Genomic DNA, 6000 nt, shown 5'->3' with positions numbered 1-6000 from the left:
GGGTTGTTGTGTGAATAAAATGGGGAGAATCATGCTGCCCTGAGTTCGTTGAAAGAAGGCCAAGAGAAAAATGTGATAGAGTGTCAGGCAGTCAATGTTACTAGCCCTTGTGGGGACAATCGTATGTAGAGGTGAGCACATATTCTCCATTTTTTTTTTTTTGTTATATATTTGTTTATATTTTTGGTCAACCGTTTGTGGGCTCCACTTTCTGCTTAGAGGGGTTTCTGTTGTGTTTGAATTTGGTATGGCTTTCATATGAAGGGAACATTATTTGCACATCTAACGGATGCACAAAGGAACATTGGAAAAGGCATGTACATTACAGACCAAATGTGTAGAAGGACCTATGAAATGGCACAAAAAGAATATCATGGGTGAAATTTGCACAAGGCAAATGTGAAATTGATGCAATTTCACGCAGTGTGAAATTGACTAGCTCCTTGGAAGTAGTCACATCATGAAATGCAGAAAACTCAGATTTAATTATTTATTGCTTATAACCATTGTTTATTCAATATAGTTTAAGTTCGACACTCAGATAACATACAAACTATCTTTCTAAAAAACTATATTAAATAAGGAAATAAAGATCTTCCACCATAATTAAGGAGCATGCATACTGACAGTCATCTATTAAGGGGATTAGACATGGAGGAGAGGTCCATCAATGGACACTAGTCACCATGACGAAAGAGAACCTCCATATTCAGAGGCAGTAAAGCTTTGAGTACCAGTGCTAAGGTGGTGAGAAACCCTGGCCTGCATATCCTGTTTAATGAGACAACTGGTTGGCCACTGTGTGAAACGGATACTGGAGAAGATTGACCACAAGTCTGATCCAACAGGGCCCAGCTGATATCCTAACATATAACATGAGAGTCAATTGACCATCAACAGATCTGAAACCACAAGCTTGTCAGTGGGCATTTTGAAGGTGTTCTGATTCTTACAATGACCATATGAGGTAGTTCAATTTAATCATTGCGCTACTGTGGTTGGGAACTATCCAAGAAAGTATACTTTGTCTTGAGACCAGTTATGACTTAGGGTGTGTCATGAAATGACATGATGAAACCACCTTCCTGAAGCTAAAGAGCTCCAGGGATGGTCTGGTTAAGGTGAGAGACTTACTAGAAGCCAACCCCCCCATTTCTGCCAAGAAGAAAGTTCCATGAAGGTGGAATATCCTCATAACCAAAGTCAAAGGTGGGTCCACATATGGCTCAAAAAATCCACAAAATAGGACCAGCTACAGCTACAATGGACTATTCTGAAGACCCTGAGCAGGCTGAGCAGTTCTCTCAAAGCTGTTCTGCTCAAGAGTAGTTCTGGGAGAATTCTCTCAGCCCCACCTACTTTACAAGGTGTGGGGAGGGGAAGGGAAAGGAGATTGCAAACTACTAATCCAATAATCTCCTCTCCTCCTCCTCCTCCTCCTTTTTCTTCTTCTTTGGTTTGCACAAAAATCATATTTTTAATGGTGGGGGGTATAAAGCCAAGGTGGTAAGAAAGGTATCTGTACATGTGTTTGGGCAGTCTAATGGAGGCAGCTGACAGGAGGGAGAGAAGGAAGGAAGGAAGGAAGGAAGGAAGGAAGGAAGGAAGGAAGAAAGAAAGAAAGAAAGAAAGAAAGAAAGAAAGAAAGAAAGAAAGAAAGAAAGAAAGAAAGAAAGAGAGAAAGAGAGAAAGAAAGAGAGAGAGAGAGAAAGAGAGAGAGAGAGAGAGAAAGAAAGAAAGAAAGAAAGAAAGAAAGAAAGAAAGAAAGAAAGAAAGAAAGAAAGAAAGAAAGAAAGAGAATTTTCCCACTCCCATGAATAAAAAAGTTCATTCTGTAAGTGAGATTTTAGGTCTTTCTAATTTCTAGGTCAGTGTCATAGCCAGTGTGAACTGGAATGGTATTCCAGATGTGGCTGCACCTTAGATTTCTACATGGACATCATCATACAGTCAATTACTTTTCCAGTTCCATGCCTAATAATTCACAGCTTGGCTAATCAGTTTCATGTTCCGTTGTTTTCCGCAGAGGAGAGTTACACACTCGGGAGGTGCTGTCTGACTCTTACCCAAAAGACTGCCTTGTTGCCATTTCCAAAATACCACCAAGACATCTTTAGCACTGCTGCAACTACATGATGAAAAGGAATTAGGAACACAAACCCCTTAAAGGCCAGTGAATCCGTGGCAGGGAGGTTCACGTCAGCTGCTCCCTCCCACCCATCCTTTGTTTTCAGTCTGTCTAATGTCTCCTTGGCTTATTAATACCATTTGCTTTGATGGTACTTAAACACTTGGCAACCAGATCCAGATGTTTGATGCTTTGATTGCCAAAAAAACCCCTCCTCGTTCTCTGGAAATGTCCTGTTTATTGGTATGTTTGCTTCTTTGAGAGCTTAAAAAAAACTTCTTAGCAATTATGATTTTCATTGGTTCAATTCAACTTTTCTTGAGTGTAATCTTTGGGAAGGGAAATTCATTCATGCATAGACACCCATTTTTCTGGGATCTGTTTGGGTTCCACAGTAATGCATTTTGAAGGAGGTGTAACAGTTGTTACAAGCCACTTTATATTCCAGAAGATTCCAAGTTCAATCCCTGGCTGTCGAATAGTGGGCAAAAAGAAAAAGAAAGAAGAGAAGCTCAATAAAAGACAGATTCATAAGCCTGTAAAGGCCTGTTATTTGGAAGGCAATGCTCCAGCATACATCCCAAACTCAATGGTATCGCTATAGAGTGTCACGCAAATGCTAGAGTATCACTCCGATGTGTTGATGTCACTTCTGATTCATACCAGAAATCATGTCATGTTGGAGGCGGGGCACTGATTTCTCTCTGCACTTACTCCCTTCTTTTGAATTTTGTTCGTCACCTTGTGTAAATACTGGAAAGGTGAAACTTAAAAACACTCTGTTGCTTTTTTAGAGTTTATTCAATCTCATGTTTGCTGACCGATTGCATCATTCTGCTCTAACTTTTCCTTGGATCAAGTTTGTTCCCATTTCCCATTAAAGAAAAAGACTTGCGTCTGCAAGTGTGGTTGACGAGCCACAAAGAGGCCGACGACGCAGCCATCTTGCCCCCTTTACTAATTCAGATAAAACTCTGCAGAACCTTCCCGGTGTTTACGCGGATCAGGGTGATCACTTGCAGAATCTGACAAGCAGACACAAACCATACCACCATCCCCGCCACCCTCTCGATCACGCCACTTGAAATTCTGGAGCCTGGCAGGTGGACACTTCAGAAGCTTATGAATTTAGCCAATTAAAAAAAGCCAGGCAATATATAACATGGACTGTGCCAAAGAAAGCACTTTGGGGCCGCGCTGAATTATGGGCACTGCTAATCATACTGTTACAGTAAGAACTTATGTCAGTGTTTCCATTATTGGTGCTTCATTACCTCTCCATCCCCACCCCCAAGCTGGTGTTTATTATGGAACCCTAGAAGCCTTACGACACACCAAGTGCAACATGCAGCAAATGATGTGCTCTTCACGAAGAAATGGCCAAAAGCAGTGTGTGGTGCTATGCAAGTCTCTATCAAAACACTGCACAACCAAGGCGGATTTAGGGCATTCTGATGAAGAACAGAATTATTTTTAGGGGTGGCCTGGCTGTGTAGCTAGTGCATATCAGGGCCTGAAGTATCCCCTCTGATATTTCACCAAGGAAGATTGGAGAACTTTTCAGACTACCAGAAGCCTTCCAACCATCCGTAGATCCTCCCAATAGGTGTGATTTCCATGTTGCACTTTCAATGCCTCTTGAAAACACAAGGCGATTAATGTCCATAACTAGGGATGAGCATAAATTGAGAAAATGCCATTCAGTTCATCATAGCAAACACGAACTGTCATTAACTTTTAAGAGCCAAACCAACCAGTTCAGTTTGTAAATTTGTGTCTTGGTAGACTGCCCCCCCCCCTTTTGCTACAGTCACCAAACCAGGACTTTTCTTGTTGCAGGAACTCCTTTGCATATTAGGCTGCACACCTCTGATGTAACCAATCCTTCAAGAGTCTACGGGGTTCTTAGTACAGGGCCTACTGTAAGCTCCAGGAGGACTGGCTACATCAGGGGTGAGTGGCCTAAGATGCAAAGAAGTTCCTGCTACAAAAAAAGCCCTACACACTCACAGGGGCTTTTCAGCTAACTCTCCTCTACCTGCCCTCCAAGTCAGTGAGGATTTGGTTTATGAGTTCTGAGTTATGCCCCCCCACAAGAATGTGCCCCCACGAAAGTGCTTTCTGGGGAAATGGCAGCTGACAGGTTCAGGATGTCCTGGAGTGTATCGTGCATAGAACAGATCTTGTGCAAGCTAGAAACACCAGTTTGGTGTAGTAGTTAAGTGTGCGGACTCTTATCTGGGAGAACCAGGTTTGATTCCCCACTCCTCCATTTGCACCTGCTGGAATGGCCATAGCTCTTGCAGGAGTTGTCCTTGAAAGAGAAGCTTCTGTGAGAGCTCTCTCTCACCCTCCACTTACCTCTCTTGTGGGGGAAGAAGATAAAGGAGATTGTAAGCCACTCTGAGACTCTGATTCAGAGAGAAGGGTGGGGTATAAATCTCTGGTCTTCTTCTTCATCTCAGGGAATTTCCTGTACCTGCCCTCCAAGTTTGGTGAGGATTGGATTTAAAAGGTCTGAGCCCACCAAAGAAGGTGCCCTCAAACTCCATTGCTTCCAATGGAGGAGAAAAACAGCAAACAAGGCAAGGATAGGAGAAGCTCAGCAGAGCAGAATCAAAAGTCCCAGAGAATTGCTGCAGTAGTAACTGGAGGTAGGGGTCATTTTTAGAAGCCCAGAAGAACCAGTGCAAAGTACTTGTGTCCAGCAGAACTCAGTGCCTGTGGCAATGCCAGCTCAAAAGGACTGATGTCTAGCACAGACTCACACTCCAAGCAAGGGGAGGGTATGCGACCCCAGCAGAACCAGTGCATTGTGTTAGTGTATAGCAGAACCCAGTGCCAATGTGGCAATGGCAGCTCAATTACAAACCAAAAAAGGGGGCAATTTTGCAAGCCCAGCAAAACTAGTACAGTCACAGAATGCCCAGCAGAACCCAGTGCCAACGGCAATGCCAGCTCAACTGGACTGATCTGAAAGCACAGAGACACAGATCTAAGCAAGAGGGATTTTGCAAGCTCCATGCAAAAAAGCAGGGCTTTTTTTGAGCAGGAATGCACAGGAGCACAGTTCTGGCTGGCTTGGTGTCAAGGAATGTGGTCTAATATACAAATGAGTCCCTCCTGGGCTTTTTCTACAAAAAGCCCTGTGTGAAACTATGGTGATGTCAGGGAGTGTGGCCTAATATGCAAATGAATCCCTGATAGGCTTTTTCTACCAAAAAAGCCCTACAAAAAAAGAATGTGGGCAAAGGGTGGGGGCTCTTGAAACTGACTTGACTAGTTTGAAACTGATAGCAGTGTTTCCAAGGCTGGAGAATTCCACCCCCTCCTGTTGATTTGAAGATTTGGTAAAGATTTTGTTTGAGCAGAGACGGTCTGTCTGGAACTTTCATGAACCGTTTGAAAGTTTGTGGAAAGTTTGTGCTAGTTGACCTGCCACCAACTTCATTTTGCAAAAACCACAAGCTGGCCAAAACTCATCATGAACTTTAGTTTCTGAGCCATTTTTTGCCCATCCATATCCATAAACCAACCTGGGTGGCAAGCCATAGGATGGCAATTGGTGAGCGGGAGCAGGGAGGGGGAATAACATTCAGCATGACTTCCAGCTTCAATCCAGAAGTGATGTCACTTTTGCCTGATGTTCTAAAATGACACCCCCCCAAAAAAAAAAAAAACTCTCTATGATTTATCAGAGTTTTGGGAAGATCTTAGAACAGCAGGCTGATGTTGTGATGTCACTTTTGGGTTCACAATGGAAGTGACATTCCCCCCTCATTGTCCCCCACCCTCCTATGCCAAGCAACAAGAACAGCAGGCAGATGCCAGTAGGTGTCCTGCCCCAGCAGGTGACATAATAAAATTACTGA

Source organism: Heteronotia binoei, chromosome 18, assembly GCF_032191835.1.
Source record: "Heteronotia binoei isolate CCM8104 ecotype False Entrance Well chromosome 18, APGP_CSIRO_Hbin_v1, whole genome shotgun sequence".
Taxonomy (NCBI): domain Eukaryota; kingdom Metazoa; phylum Chordata; class Lepidosauria; order Squamata; family Gekkonidae; genus Heteronotia; species Heteronotia binoei.
Note: the sequence above shows the minus strand (reverse complement) of the source record.